Consider the following 17,445-nt stretch of genomic DNA (forward strand, 5'->3'; position numbering starts at 1 on the left):
TGCAGCAACCTGGGAGACGCAGCTCTGGGGCAACAATGAGGAACAGCTCAAAGTTTGGCGTTAGAAGCTAAATTAATGTTAAAATTCTAAGTGTTGCTCTTTTCAAATCCACCAAACGTTGTTAATAAAAAATAGGAGACCTTGAAGAAATTGTAGGTTTTCACTTTTGCACAGTTGTGTGGCTTTGGTTAGTCAACTAACCAATTAAAATACCAAAGCCACACAATAACACCACCTAACTAATAACAGAGGAAGCAGTAGCAGAAAACTGCTGTGTTTTATGAGATAAAGTGACTTTTTTGTCACTGGGGTCTGGAGGTATCTAACAGCTTTACTTCTTTGTTGGAAAGAGCTGTCTGACGCTACGTAAAGTGATAAAGATGTTCTAAATATAGTGTACACTTAAACCAGCATTGATTCTTTTAGGTGGCTCTAATCTATTTTGCTCCTGTCTGCTTGGGGTCTTACCTGCAGCCCTGTACTGTAAGTAACTTACCGCTCAGAATCGTACTGCAAAGATATAAAACTGCCCCAAAATGAGCAAAAACAGGATATGCTTATTTTAAACATCAGATGGTTTTTACAAATTTTCCTGACAGTGCAGCTGCTCCTGACTGAGACACCAACTGCTTTTGACCAGCATGTTTAAACAAAAGTGATTTTCATATCTCACATGTCATTTTTGTATTGTGTAAGGCCATTCAATCTAAAAATACTGAGCTATAATTTCTGTTCCCCACTGCCCAGCCCTCAATTTAAACACTGTGTTTATCAAGGTCTTGTGTATAGTGCAGCGTAGGATGAAGCATGGCATTCACATAGCTTTGACATCATCAGTAATCCAAGTGAGACAGGATTAAGCCCGAAGATGAAGCTTCAATTTACTAAGTGATCTTCATTATGACCTTCAGCTACAGCCTAACCTGAACAGAGCAGAGAGTCCAGAGTGTGGAGAACTAATCTTAGCATATAAAGAGTGAAATCTGGAGCAGGGCAGCAGAATTAGATTGATTTCAAGGCTGAAGAGCTGCAGACTAAGGTGGAGCAGTGTGAGGATTGGATGAGAGAGTAAGAGAGGCTGTTGGGAGATGTAGACAAGACGAACTTTGATGGGGTCAAAATTTTTCCCACGGTATCAACAGTGATAAAGTATTTTCCTGGGTATCGGTATCAAGTTTGAAATTCTAACATCGTGACAATCCTACTAACAGGTGTGATTACATATCCCTTCTGGCATGGGCTATCCTCGAGAAAGAGTTACATGTAGGCCACTAAGACTTACATTAACAAATTTAAAATTTTAAGTGTAGAAACAAAAAAAAAAAAAAAATACTGTATTGTTTTTTCGCCCAAGAAGAGTAAAACAGTTCATATAAAATGATCAAATGTGATCATATCAGTTAAATGGATGTGAAAGTGTACCTGACAAATATCTCAGTTTGGTTTATGCTTCTAGTGTCTACCTACTGTATCAAAACAGTCCACGCTTAATTGCTTCCATTAAAAACAACTAAGTGATAATCTATGACAGAGAGACATAAACAAAATGTGATCCTGAAAGGAGAGAGAAAGAACAAGGAAGAGAGGAAGAAGAAGAACGCAGATCTTGAGGCATAATGGGGGAGATGGAAAGAATGAAGATAAAGATTGAGAGGAAGAGTGCGTTGGAGTTAATTTTAGGTGAGAAAAAAAAAATGCCGCAGGGTCTGTCAGCTGAATACACACACAAACAAACATATGTTAACACAGCACATAGAGCACCATTACCCCATAGCTCTTTTTGCCACATGACACACAAAAAAAACCAACAAAAAAAAAAACAAAACACAAAGCCCACAGGCCACAAAACACACAAGGAACTCAGCTGACAGAGACACACACATCCATGCACAGACGCACACACTCACGATTTGACTGCACGCCCAGACACTCCAGTGTCATCTGTTTGCAACAAGAGGAGGGTGAGCTTCAAAGAAACAAACACGCTGCATGTGTATGTACGTCTGTGCAGGGAGGCCGGTAAGCCTGAGGTCACACCAAAGGCAATACACCTTATCCGTCTTCCAATTACAAAGCGGCGATCGCGTGCAGGATAGATTATCCTCTTATCAGTTGTTCACACCAGCATTGTAATCAGTCCACAAACACACACACACACATACTCTCTCTCTCTCGGTAGGCGGCAGAGCCATCAGCAGCACGTAGACTGCTCTGGTGCAATCTGGTGCAATGGTAACTGTATACAATTCAACACAAACACGAACACTGACGTAAGCAGAGTGGAGCATGGCTTGAAAATGAACCACATTTTCTAGAGTATTTTTTTTTTTTGTTTAAAGTTGGACTCCTCAATGTTTTCATATAAAAGGAATGCAATTACCAGATGTACTATGATGATGTACATCATAGTAATGAACATGAATTTAATCACTCAGCTCTTTTTGTTACTGTATTAAACAACTGTTTTTCACAGGGAGGCTGACTCCAAAGAATTTGTCAGTGTGCACTCAGATGTTAAAATGTCCAACAAAAGGGCATTAAAAATGTTTACAGCCTTACATAAAGAAGGTCACGAAAACTGTATGTCAGTTTTGTGATTTTTTTTTTGTACTGTGTATAGTGCCTTGCACCTAGAAGCTATTTTCTGATGCTGCCTTACAGTATCATACAGGTGTGAGAAATCCTGAGATCAGCGGGAATGTACAAACAGAAGAATTATGAAAAGCCAGAGATCACTATGGGTTTCAGAAGTTTGGGTGGCACTTCTTCAAATAGCAAAGCAAAATAAAGTCAGATGCAAACTCCCCTGTAGCCCCCCTTCCACCACAAATGCAATCTGTATTTTCATTATCTTCATGGACAATCAACCAAAATGTAAGGATTCCCAAAAAAACCATTTGTCTCATGGGTGGATTCTATGACGAGCAACCCACATTTTTTCAACTGTTATTACACGACTTTACATGACAGAATTAGCTGGTGCCTAATACAGCTACTGGTTTCCCACATTGCTCCTGAGTTCACAAAAAACAAACAGGCAGGCACCTGGTGCTGTTTCAGTAAGTGTTGCTGCTCTCTGTGTCCTCTTCCACTCACACACACAATCTGTTTTGTTTGTGTAGTGAGCGTGATTGTCATCTAGTGCAATCTGCAACTAGTAGTTTTATTTCCCATGAATGATGTTTGTGTGGCCTCGTTTAGCTCATTGTTGCATGTACTTGCATAAATAGGTGACTTGTTACTAGGGCTGGGCTATATCATACCGTTCACGGTAATACTGGTGTAATTTTGGGCAACGATAAGAAAATGAAATATCGCGATAGAATATGGGTAAACGCGCATGCGCAGTGCCTTTGTTTACATACTCACATGGCGGTGACGCAGAATGAGAAGGACGAAAGCAGATCGTTGAATGAAACGGATGAACCAGAATTGGTTTGTAAAAATGCTGCAACTTCAGTGGTGTGGAACTGGTTTAGCTTTTGTCCATCAGATACACAACAAAGCACTATTTTTGGTAGAGCATGCTAGCGGACCGTCGTTATTGCCGTGTTTTTTGGAAAATACGGCACACTTAAAATCAATCCAATTCTGAAAATCTACAGTGCCTCTTATAATCCTGTGTGCCTTATTGTATGAATTCTGGTTGTGTTTACTGACCTCGAAACGATTTTATGTACACAGCGCTTGAAAATCTGTCAAATGTTTTAGTACGACTTTAGTACGACCGTATTGTGTGTGTGTATAACCTCTTTTTAAGTTTTGTGGATATTATACATGGTTATGCTGAGGATATGTCGGCCAATTTCCACTGGAAATGCCTTTTGGTTAAACTGTCAGCAAGGAATTTGCATTTGCACTGTTACATTTTTATATAACTTTAATGCACATAAAAAAACAGCTGCTTGTTCAAGTGAAAATACATTATTAGTGCAAAAAAACCCCATCAAAGTTGTGGAGCTGTAAAGTATTTTGTCTAGTGTCAATTATGTCGTCAGTTATATTGTTATCGCAAATTTTCAAATGTATATCGTGATAAATATTTTTGGTCATATCGCCCTGCTCTACTTGTTACTACTGACTTGTAGAAGTGTGCTCCAAAGCCAACCACAGCTTTAAATTTTGTTTAAGTTCTGCTTTCTATGGCCTGCTACACAGTACAACAGGAAGCCATAAACAGACATTTTAAGCTCACTTATGTATTGATGTACTGTTGAGAAAACTGGTTTAGCTCAATGAGCAGGTGACCTGGACGGACTCAAACCCGGACGCAGCTGGTCCGGGTTTGAGTCCGTCCTGCTTTGCCCCATGTCTTTCACTCTCAACTCTTGGAGATCTTTTTAAGGCAGCAAAAAAAAAAAAAAAAGTATCAGTTTGTATTTCCAAAAACTAAAAGGACACTAACTAGAGCTGGGCGATATATTGAGTTTTTAAAAAATATCGATATATTTTTATACGAGATATAAGATGTGACAATATCCTTTATATCGATATAGTCTATGTTACGTTATAATTATACTTGTGGAGCCGCAGGTTTGCCTCTCTTTCGTCCACTTTCGTCTTTACGCAATGTTACTCGGCCTCGCCTCTCCTTCACTGAACACAACTCCTCGTCCCCCATCGCTTCACCTGCAGGAAGCGACAAGATGGACACGGCAAATCTCCGTTAACGAGTTACTGCGCATCGCCCCGTGCGTGGGGCTGGACGGCGTCAACGTGTTAGCTAGCTAACCACGCTAACGAGCTAACCACGCTAACGCCATGCAGCCCAGAGGGGCTGCACGGACTAAAATCCTTTCATTTTCTCAAAAGTTGACAGCGCGCCTTATGTATGAATTCTGGTTGTGCTTGATGTGGAACACGGCGCTCAGCAATCTGTCAAAAAATGTTTTAGTACGACTTTAGTAAGCTACGGAGCTGCACCGCTTGATGGATTGTCGGAGCATTACGGCTGAGCCTCGCGGAGTGATACGTACTGTGCTTCAACGTAATATTACCCTACTGTGTATAAGGACTATAAATGGCACCTGTTAAGAGACGTGGTTGCGAAGCGGATTTCAAACTCCAGGCTGTCAGTCACGCAGTACAAGTTGGGAACAGAGCAGCTGTGAAATCTGTCTTTGTTATTGTGCTCAGCGTCTATTAGTTTACATTTTGACTGCACAATTGTGAGCTTTTTGTTATGCACAAAAACAACATTGTTTTCTTTTATTTATGGAGCATTATTATTTAATAAATGCTCATAATTTATTTTTGAGTAAATTTTATGTACATCTGCTCTATGTTAATAAAAGTGCCTGTGTGACATCTGGGACACAGCTTTGACTAAGAACTCTCTTTTTGTTCTTACTTTATGGCTTTAAAAAAAATATATCGAGATATATATCTTATATCGCCATCCAGCTAAAAAATATCGAGATATGAATTTTGGGTCATATCGCCCAGCCCTAACACTAACCACCTGCTGTCAATTCTCTTTTTCAATTTGCTCCTCCAGCTACTACGCTGACACTTCAAACTACACAATAACAATGTGTTTGAAAACAACACCTTCCTTCTTCTCGGTCCTACTGTTATTCCTCCTGCTATGTGATGCTCATCCGTCTTAACGTTCACCAGATTAACCAGGGTTAACAAGAAGCTTCCGGTCTAACTGGCATGCATGCATGCATGCACGCACACACACACACACAGCTGGATGAACGCAACACTCAAGAATGTGTATTTTCCTGTGTGGATGTTTGGTTGGTCCAAACAGATGGCACATTCCAGCAGAGAGAAGACAGGGAATTATGCGATGTTAAGATTACATGCAAGCACTCACACAAAACAAAAACAGAACTAAAGAAATAATACAAAAAAATAAAAAATACAACAACACACAAAAAAAACATTCTTCCCAATGATGATTTATTCTGCCACAAAAATAAATATATGTGCTATATATTTGCACATAGTAATGATAATGCAACAACAGTGCTTTATCTGACCAATGAGTCACAGACCAGTGTTGGGCACTGTCAGTCTGTGTCCCACAGAGTTTAAAAACAAGCAAAATATAGCCACATTTTAAAGCTTTTAAATTCATTTCAGTTGCATAAATGCAACAGCAGCTAGAGTGACCCACATCTGATGACAAAATACAAAAACACTGCTTAACTGCTGACAGCTTTGAGGTAGCCTTTCATATAGGGCTGCTCAATTAATCGAATTTTAATCACGATTACGATCTGGGCTTTCAACGATCATTAAAAATGACTGAGCCGATTATTAGCCCCTCCCTCATTTATCCGCGACACCTTAAAGACCGGTCCGTGAAAATATTGTCGGGCATAAACCTGTCCGTGGCGCAAAAAAGGTTGGAGACCGCTGATTAAGAGGACCCGAGGGAAGCTCGGAAAGCTAAGCAGAAGTTATTTGGAGAGGAGAGTGACTGCCGTTGGTTGAAAAGAGAGGTAAAAAAAAAACTTCAGTGGTGTTGCACACTATTTTATATTATTTTTTAAAGTCATTATTCAATACATTGTTATTGTTAACCCTTTAAAGCCGGTCAGAGCAGCACGCTCTGTTTTGTGTAACTATTTTTAAATCCCTGTAGAACATGAACCGTGTAAGCTAGCGCAATAATTTGTTTTGCATATGAAACTTACATCTTATGCCATCAGCTTGTCCTCGGTCACGGTTTCCTCCCACATAAATTGCATAAAAAGCGCTTGCAGGAACAAAAACATAATATTCCAGAAACACGCTTTGCCGATCAGCTGTTCGTAACACTTCGCACATTGAAACAGATGTCACCGCTAACTATCACATGTCCGCCATTTCCTGCCCGAAACCGGAAGTGATGTCATTTTTGCGGAAAATGTAGTTTTTTTTTACTTGTAGGCCTTAAAAGCCTATACTGGTCATGTTTGACTTTTCTGAATAGTTTCTGGGATGCTTAGAACTCGAATTGCACTGCTGGAAATAGTTTATTTTGATGCACCTGCTGTTTTCTTTGCAAATTTGCATCATAGGATTGTTTTTGTTTTTCCTGCAGTATATAAAAATTGCTGTATCTCCAAAATAAAACTATGAAGACACTCAAAATAAACTTTTTTGTATTTAAAGTTTTGAGGGATAAACCTCTTAAATTTCTCCAAGTAGAAATATATGTTAAAAAACAAAAACAATTTTCAATTTTTTTGTAGTTTATTGCACTTTTTTGCAATTAATGTAGTTACTATGGACTTAATGCATACATATTATTAAAATATGGGCTATAACAGTTGTATTGATGTATAGCAACTTGAAATGCTCCCACAAATGGCACTACAACATGTAAAAAAATAATATAAGCTCTGGCAGACTTGGTTCTATGGTAGGTCTTAAAGGGTTAAATAAATATCGTCAAATAATCGCGATCTTAATTTCAGTGAAAATAATCGTGATTATCATTTTTGCCATAATCGAGCAGCCCTACTTTCATATGTGTAAAACAGAACTCTAATCCTCCCTACTTCCATCTGCTCCTCCTCTTCGACTCTGTCTTTTGAATGGGTTTCTGTCACGCATCCCCCCCCCCACACACAGTTTCTAGAACCACCTTCATTACCCCAAGGCCTTTGGAAACAGGTGTTCCCTGCCTGAGGTGCATGTTACTTACAAAATTCACCAGGCAGCCAGAGATGCAAAATTCTCCATAAATTGATTAAAATGCACATTTGCAGGCTAAAGAATTTTTCATGTCAACTTCTGTCGCAGCAGTGCCCCAAGCATGGTTGAAATTTGTGGTTGCTGGAGATCAAAACTAGACAATACATCATTAAATCATCTTTTTTGTGTGTGACTTTCATATGCAATATCTTTAATGCCTACATCCTGACATTTTTAGAAACTTGTCATATGTTACAGCTGGATGGTACCTACATCTCTGCCAAAAGCTAACATATAAGAACTGTAAAAACAACACTGTGGTTTCCCACAGGTTCTGTGGCACTCTGTTATAAGAGTCAGAATCAGAATCAGAATCAGAATACTTTATTCATCCCGAGGGAAATTAGGGGTTACAGCAGGCAGCACGCTAATGGCGCATGCGCACTCACAAAGGAACCTTCTGACCAACTTTACACAAGCATGTTACTGTGCCTTGCTGTAAAGCCCCTATAGCCTCTTACCAACATTATATGCAGGAGATAGCTCTGTATTTACTGTACCTAGAGATGGTAAGGAAACTAATTTATGGCGGCGTTTCCTAAAGATTTCAGACTCCACATCTGAGTCTACTGCAGTGATTAGATTTGGACATGCACTCATTTGCAGAAACCAGATCCGCTTTTCGTTTCTTTCTGCCACCCCTCTGTACCTAATAACTGCTTCAGTTTTCAGAAAATAACTCTGCATGTCTTCTACCTTAACACATAATGTTGAAGACCAAAGACCTGCTACTCCTCATTTTCTTTCCCTGCTGCCAGCAATCAGGAAACATGATGGAACAAATTTTCTATTTCTTGCCTCGATGCAACTCTGCCAAATTCATGGTGGATGACTGTTTTCTGACTTTATCTTGTGCCCTTAATACCCAGTGCTCACAGCTGTGATGTACTTCTCTGAGACCTGAAGGTTGCACTGCAAAGCAAGATCAATGGGTTTGTTGAGCCTAAAACCAGTTTTCAGTGTCAGAGTGTGAATTGCCCTTAAGTGCCACATTTCAGTAGTTATTCTGCAGATGGTCCATTTTCTACAGAGAAGCACATCTAATGACGCATTAAAACAGCCCCTTTTATTGAGCCCACGCACAGCCTGATTGTGGAAAGTTGTATCCATTATCTCAGACTGGGATTTTAGGTTTCTTCAGGCTAGATAATACAAAGAAAGCCAAGCTATGTCAAACTTCTTTTGTAGTACACACCACTGCTGTCAGTAAAAGCTTCTGTGTTTTACTACTCATCGTGGAGTGTTTCTTTAGTGTGATTACATAAGATTATCAGCATCCACAGCCATCTGACCTCTCAAATAAAGATGAAGGGGACACTTGCTCATGCTAATGCAGAGAACAGCTCCAGAAATAGGAAGAGGAGTACGGCGAAACTTGACTCCTTTCAGCAACATGTCACAGAAGAATCGTTAAAAGTGGCTAAATTAAAAAGCATCATGGCCTGAGTATTTACGCTCTAGGTTTCATAAGCAACTACGGTCCAATTTCTGTGTCTGTTTCCTGTGAACTTTCGGTGCACTTTGCTGGCATTGATTGCAGATAACGCCTATCTGGGAGGCAATGATTAACCCGACGGGAAGAAAGCGGGATAATTAGAGATTCCTGCTCACGATTAAAAGGGAAACTCAATTTTAGAATGAGAGTGGAATTTAAAGTTAAAGTAGGCAGCCGGCTAAAAAGAGGGCAATGAGAACACAGTTACACAACCTTGAAATTCAAAGAGCTCACGGGTTTGATGCTCAAGAAGGAGAATCGTTACCGATGGTGAATAATGTCGACTGTCGTGTCCTTGTTGTGATTATGTGAAATGTTGGAAGAATTGTTTGTGAAAAGTAGGCAGATGGTGAGAGTTGTGTAGGACGGGATGAACTAAACAGCAGAACATCAACTCCAGCTGACTAATTGGCATCAACACTGTGCCACTTTTCTCTGGGCACAAATCAGCTACTCGTACAACGTTGCATTCCAAAAATCCAATTTCAACTTGACAAGCGGAACAGCTAAATGTCTTTATGTTTCAACCTAGAAACACAAATCCATCTGCTTTACTGATGGTATACAATATGACTACTGAGCTACAGCGCCATTATATCAACAGAGAGCAACTGGGAGATGTTGGAAGTAGTCTGAATCCCACCTCTTGACCTTGTAGCCTTTTTAGATCATCACCTGAGTGCAGTGCTCTGGGGCCTGTCCCTGTGACGAAGCAGTGAGCCTGCTCGATTACAGCAGAAATCCTAACCACGTTTATTTTGGTCAACATATCCAAGGGTGCCTGTCCCTGTGACGAAGCAGTGAAAATGGAAAATGGATGGATAGAGATCTTTTAGATGACATAATTCCAATGAAAAAACAATCAATGAGAAAAAGAGTTAGTGGGGGACAAAGGGTTGTCAGGTAAGGCGTAACATGTAAATTATACTTGTGCTTCAGATCCTTGCCGTAACTTACGCCATAACCGGACCCTAGGGCTGGGCCATTCATACCGTTCACGGTAATACCGGTATAATGTTGGGCAACGATAAGAAAATGAAATATCGCGATAGAATATGGGTAAAACGCGCATGCGCATCGCCTTTGTTTTCATACGCACATGGCGGAAAAAGCATGGCGGAGAATGAGAAGGACGAAAGCGGATCGTTGAATGAAACGGATGAACCAGAATTGGTTTGTAAAAATGCTGCAACTTCAGTGGTGTGGAACTGGTTTAGCTTTCGTCCATCAGATACACAACAAAGCACTATTTTTGGTAGAGCATGCTAGCGGGCCGTCGTTATTACCGTGTTTTTCGGAAAATACGGCGCACTTAAAATCAATCCTTTGATTTTTCTGAAAATCGACAGAGTCCCTTATAATCCCGCATTACGGCTATCGTAGGGAGGAGCCTCGCGGAGTGATACGTACTGTGCTTCAACATAATATTACCGTATTGTGTGTATATAACCTCTTTTTAAGTTTTGTGGATATTATACATGGTTATGCTGAGGATGTGTCGGCCAATTTCCACTGGAAATGCCATTTAAACTGTCGGCAAGGAATTTGCACTGTTAAATTTTTATATAACTTTAATGCACATAAAAACAGCTGCTTGTTTAAGTGAAAATACATTGATTTTTTTTGTATTAATAAAGTTGTGGAGTTGTAAAGTATTTTGTCTAGTGTCAATTATATCATCAGTTATATCGTTATCGCAAATTTTCAAATGTATATCGTGATAAATATTTTTGGTCATATCACCCTGCTCTACCGGACCCCCATTTGAACCAAAAAGGAGTTTCCGGTTACTGCATAAGGTAGCATGTAAACGTCCCGCAGAAGTCTAAATCAAGCTTACAGCTCAAAATAGCAGATGTCAACTGCTAGCCTGGACACCATTTCGGTAGGGAAGCAACAAATCAAACAGTTGCACTGACTGATCTCTAGCTCGCTGGGGGGATGCTGTGGTTCTAACAATGCTTAAACTCCAGATTATGAGTCTATTTCACTCAACTCAACCCTGGGTACACAAGCAATCGCACAGAGAAGTGTAATTAAAAGACTTCCATGGGGGAAAACTGGACAGGGCTCCATAATGCTACAGAATACAGCAATAATAGAAGACTAAATTTGTTTATGTGAAAAGACAATGTATGAAAATTGTTATTCAGAAGAGAATAAAGAGAAGTAACACACCTGCTCAATCCATTTAACACCAACACACATACATCCTACAAGACCTCTAACAGCCAAATAAATTCATACAAGATGACAGCACACACACCCACACACAGCAGTAGGGCTGACAGAAATGCTTGATGATATGACCTAAATTTTTCACTTTTTGAAGCTTGAAAGAAGCTGTGTGTGTGTGTGTGTGTGTGTGTGTGTGTGTGTGTGTGTGTGTGTGTGTGTGTGTGTGTGTAAAAGAGACAGTCAACTCCCAATTCACATTCCTTGCATGGCTCACATAACTTTCTCATCTGTGTGTGTTCATGTGGCTACGACTGAGTGCGTGAATGAGAGAGAGAGAGAGAGTGTGTGTGTGTGTGTGTGTGTGTGTGTGTGTGTGTGGTTGCGCTGCACCCAGCCCACACTAACTGTATTCATTTGAAAGCCCTACAATTTTGTCAGTCCCCCAAAGAACCCAGAAATTACCACTTCACCTACATCATGCCCACCCTGTAGCAGCACAGTAACAGCCTCCCTTTCATTCCCCCTGGCTGTTAGCTAGTCCACCTCTTAGTTTTTGTCAAATTCTACACAACAATAAGCTACGCAGTGCTGGAAGAAAAGCTTATTGGGTTAATAAATTCAGCGCACACACAGAACAAGGATGAAAAAGCACAAGCAAACACCAGAGTTGAAAAATCATGAATTAAACAGAAACAGCATGCGCGCGCGCACACACACACACACACACACACACACACACACACACACACACACTTTTCAAAGATGAAGGGAGAAACATTCTAAAAAGCACAAAGAGTCAAAAAAGAGGTGTGGAAACAGAAACACACACACACAAAAACACCTATCTGATTGGAAAATATGGCACAAGTTGGAGTTATATAAACAAGAGGTAGAAGGAGGGAGAGAGAAGATGTCTGTGAAGGTTCTCAGTCATCCAGGTCATCGTAGTCAAAGGAGCTTGCAAAGAAAAGCGTCTGGACTTCTTTAAGTTGCTTGAAGACGTTTCACCTCTCATCCGAGAAGCTTCTTCAGTTCTAAGGTCAAATGGCAGAGAATCCCAGATTTAAAACCAGTGGGGGTATCCCCCCCAAAGAGGGACAAAAGGACCCCCTGATGATCCTCTAATCACCTGCGCAGTGCACATTGAAGAGAACGGCAACCTCAACATCGAAGTTTACCGGAAGCCCACACACACGGACCAGTACCTCCTCTTTGACTCCCATCACCCTCTGGAACACAAACTTGGAGTAATTAGGACCCTACACCACCGGGTAGAACATGTTCCCTCTAAGCGTGAGGGAAAAAAGAAGGAACACACACATGTAAAGGAAGCACTCAAAACATGCGGTTATCCTAATTGGGCGTTTATAAAGTTAGCAAAGATGCACAGAAAAGAAGACCAGACACCAGCGAGGGAGGACAGACGCAACAGCATTGTCATCCCCTATGTAGCCGGTGTATCAGAGAAACTCAGGAGAGTTTTCTCCAAGCACAACATCCCGGTGTACTTCAGACCCAGCAACACGCTCAGACAAAAACTGGTTCACCCGAAAGACAAAACTTCAAAACACAGACTTAACAACGTGGTGTTTGTTGTACAGTGCAGCGAGGAATGTCCAGACCTCTACATTGGAGAGACCAAACAGCCACTTCACAAGCGCATGGCACAACACAGAAGAGCCACCTCCACAGGACAAGACTCAGCAGTCCATCTGCATCTTAAGGATAAAGGACACTCTTTCGAGGATGCCAATGTTCACATTTTGGACAGAGAGGACAGATGGTTTGAAAGAGGAGTGAAAGAAGCCATCTATGTCCACTGTGAGCGACCATCTTTGAACAGAGGCGGTGGTTTACGACACCAACTGTCTGCCATGTATAATCCAGTTTTGAGATCCCTCCCCAGACGCCTTAACGCCCACACACATCCTGGGCCATCTGACCACAGGAAATCACATGATAAGGTGGGGCCAGGTTTCACAATGAGCTCACCCGAAACTCTGGCTGATTGGGACCCACACCCGCTTTCACACCTTGGCTCAGGTGATTAGAGGATCATCAGGGGGTCCTTTTGTCCCTCTGTGGGGGGGATACCCCCACTGGGTTTAAATCTGGGACTCTCTGCCATTTGACCTTAGAACTGACGAAGCTTCTCGGCTGAGAGGTGAAACGTCTTCATGCAACTTAAAGAAGTCCAGACGCTTTTCTTTACAAGCTCCTTTGACGAGGGAGAGAGAAAGCTATTCGACTGGTTGTCAATAGCAACAGTGTTTTGGAAGTGCAGTCTGCTTGGCTACAAAGCATGTTGGGATATTGCCACAATTATTATAAGCCACCATTCGCTAATTCACTTCTTCCTACAAAACATTTAGGTGTTTTGTGAAAAACTAACGAGTAAAAAGAAGAAAAACAAACAAACAAAACGCTTTTCTGATGATTTTCTTGCCATTATCATCTACATCACTGCAGCAGCTAAGTTAAAATGTGATGGAATATAACATATTTTCCTAAATACTTTGTGGCAGTTACAGTGGATCTACTGAGCTTTTCCTTATTTCCTGTTATGTTTATACTCTTACAGCAGTTCCTGCTCAGATTACAGATTTCAGAAATCTAAAATATTAAGGTCAGTGTATGTATAATTTATCCCTGTACGGCTACAGACTGCTCCCACTGCTGTGTTTAAGACATTCAGATTTTTAACTCTATGTCAGGGGTCCCCAATCCCAGTCCACGAGGGCCGGTGGACTGGGATTACCTTCTCAACATGTCTTGAAGTTCTCCAGAGGCCTGGTAATGAACTAATCATGTGATTCAGGTGTGTTGACCCAGGGTGAGATCTAAAACCTGCAGAGACACCGGCCCTCATGGACTGGGATTGGGGACCCCTGCTCTATGTTAATGGTCAGCAGGTCCCTAATATGGTCACATCTAGCCGTAAGGACAGAAGCCCCACTCACCTACTGTTCAAACCTTCTGTTTAAATGTGGCAGCCAATCAGAAAAAAAAGCTGGCTTAACGCAATGGAGAATTTAAAAAAAATGTTTTGGTTCAGAAAGGATGTATCCTAAGTGCTGCATCAAGGCACAGTATAAGAAAAGTAAGGACCGTCCTGACCTGTAAATCACTCAAAGCTACCCTGGTAGAATAAAAATATAGAGCTCCATAACATAAGCCACGGCAGTGATGCAGGCAAAAACTAACTGATTCAAGTTAAAATTGCAGATAGCAGATACAGAGAGCTGTACAGCTGTTCACCAGGGAGACAGCGGTTTACCCCATACTAAGGTAATGTTTTCAATGACACAAACATGTCTTTTTCTGTCCTTTCAGTTTTTTGTCTAAGCTAAGACTGGATATCCCCCGATGATCTCATTAGGATTTTTTTCTGAGATGTGGGAAACCACCTGCAAAGTCACATTGTCTGATTTTAATATGACACAGAAAAATTAAAATCACAGCCCAGTGTCACTCTGAATGGTAAAAGAAAAAAACAAAACAAAAACCTTTTGTTCTAACAATCTCATACTTGCTTCTACACCAAAGTTAGTACTCTGATCCAATTCGTCACTTACTCGCTCTGACAGGAAGTTCCAAACTAATCGCTGACACCTGCTTCACAAGTCCTTCACAAGACACTTTGATTTCTCAGATCGAAACCACTGACACATCCCACATTCTTCTAGAAGACAGATCATTATAATATACATCCTCATGTGTCAGTCCCAGGAGCAAAAGAGAGAAACATAGAGTGGGTGTGCACACACATACACCTCCCACAATCGTGGCACAATGCAGAGACTGATCGATATGTGCACTGCTATACGGGCCTACAGGCATGGAGTGGGAGCTGTCGGGGTAATTAATGTCGCTCTCTCAGGGTGTATCGTTCCCACAGCCAGCAGCCCAGATCTGAATGTGGGTCAAAACGCACACATGCAGATTCGCAAATACACATAATTGAACAGCTAGTTGTTCCAGATGAAGGACACTGGAATTGAATGCAGGTCAAACGGGAAATAGAAAAGAGCCTAAAAGCATCACAGGCATTTCCCGGCAAAGATGGGTGAGAAGTGCTCAATACTGCAGAGCTATTTCCCTTTCAACAATGCAAACTGTCTTTCTAATTTCATAATCAGAAATTTTTAACTTTCATATAGGCAGAGCTCTAATATTATTGAATGGTGATAATAACTGAAATGATTTATGCTGGATTTCTAGTTGTGTAATTGCTTGTTTTTTATGCTTTTGTATTCGATTTGGGAGAAGAAAAAAAAAGGCGAAACTCTAGGACAATAGTGTACCTAAGATCAGGTCACTGTTTTCAGGGTAACAGCAGGGCAGTGTGTTCCTGGTGCATTAGATTAAAATACCCTTGAGCTTGTGTCTGCTTAAACACAGTCAGTCCATAATACTTATTTTCAAGGGCATGTCTCTTATCTTCCACTTTCAGCAACGTGTCTCAACCGTATTCAAATAACTTGACAGGAACAACCACAGTTTGGTAAAAGTCAAGAGTTCTTTGGAGGTTATTTTAAGGGATTTAACTCAGTTTCATAATGTTTGTATTCCAACTTTGTTCTACAGTGCTTTCACATCAGCAAAAACGTGGCACAAGCTGAAGTAAAGGCGCTGACTGTAGCAGAGAAGCCATTTCTTTCACACTTATATGAAGTCAAAGGCCGGTTGATGGTAAATGCACCTCTACTCCTTTAAAGGGAAGCCTCATTGTATAGCTACAGTGTATTGTGAGCAGGTTTGGGGTGACATGAATATGTTGTGTACAGGTCTTGCATTATACCTGCAATGATCCATACTGTTTTCATTGGGATTTAGGGCGATTTCGAGGATGCATTATTTCATCTTTTAATCTACAGTTCGCTTTCTATCGCTGGTGACATTCTGGCTGCCGATGCCTGAGCCACGTTATGTAAACAAACATACCGTGAAATAAGATATTGTTTGAGGCGCAAAAACAACACGTATAATCGTGCTGGATAAAGAGTAATATATGAATTACAGTAAGAGTCTGGCTGTATTATTCTCCAGCTGCCGTTTCCTCTGTTTTGCCATTTCCAATGGCCACCATTCAGACTTCGTCTTTTGTCGCCGGGCGAAGCCTAGCCTCCTGCTTGTTCATTAAGCGTTACCTGAAAGTGACCCATCAACGAATTTACCTGAAAATGGTGAATTCCGTCGTTTTCAAGCCGACCCTCCGGAGCTGCCAGGCCCGGATGCCCTCCTCCGCTTTACCCGCCCACTGAAGTAGCCTGAAACACAGCTCCGTCTGTGCTCGGGTTGTGCTCCACACGCTCCGCCAGAGAAAGAAATATCCTCCGAAACAAGCAGAAGGGTGTGCGAGTGTGCGGGCGAACAGACACAGACCGAAACCCGAAAAAGTCGTCTGTTTCGGCAGCGGAGACAGTTTAAAGAGGCTGGAGGATGTCGAGTGCGGAGACGGGAGGGGTGCGAGCATGTAAGGTAGATTACGATAATGGCACTTCCGCTGACATTTCAAAACAAAGGTCTGTTCTATTGCAATTTCCAAAATAAAAGCCACTGTGATGTCTATCTGGTCAGTGTGCAAACTAAAAGCTGTTTTTTTTGTACAGACATCTTCCACATCATAGACTTGAAAAACGTAAAGAAAAACGTCTAGATAGACGCATACACCAAAAACTATACATACATACATACTGCATATTATACATTCTAAGTGCTATTTTGTGTGCCTTTTTGTTTGTTAGCTCGTAGGTAAAACTAGAAGTTAAGTACAGTATAGTTTGTCAAAGTTGGGAAATAGATAAAATAAGAAACAGCTGCAGGTTTTGTTAGCATACCGTTCCTTTTCATTTGTAACTCATCACTATAACAATGCAACACTGTCCATTTCAGTCTTTAAATTAGTAGATCGATTATTTCATCGATTCAACTTCTATTACAAAATAGTCTGTGTTTGTTGAAGATGCCAAAAATGATGGAATGGTTAAATAGCGCTCAGGGTTTCAACAGCTTCGAAATTAGCATAAATTATAAAGCTGATGAGAATAATTATTGTTGTGTGGCGCCCCCCTGCT

At 41.0% G+C, this 17,445-nt stretch overlaps 1 protein-coding gene across 1 annotated transcript in view; it reads right to left on the reverse strand.

The window, feature by feature from the left end:
* cdk17 (cyclin dependent kinase 17) overlaps positions 1-16,829 on the reverse strand; it is a 51,690-nt gene extending 34,861 nt beyond the window's left edge. Inside the window, exon 1 of the mRNA XM_085376820.1 lies at positions 16,546-16,829. The gene's annotated coding sequence lies outside the window, so the exon portion shown is untranslated. The remainder of the gene's footprint in view (positions 1-16,545) is intronic.
* Positions 16,830-17,445: the final 616 nt, after the last annotated feature.

This window comes from Diplotaxodon limnothrissa, linkage group LG17 (genome assembly GCF_057381915.1).
Source record: "Diplotaxodon limnothrissa isolate DT_005_m linkage group LG17, D_limnothrissa_male_GT1.1, whole genome shotgun sequence".
NCBI classification, from domain to species: Eukaryota; Metazoa; Chordata; class Actinopteri; order Cichliformes; family Cichlidae; genus Diplotaxodon; species Diplotaxodon limnothrissa.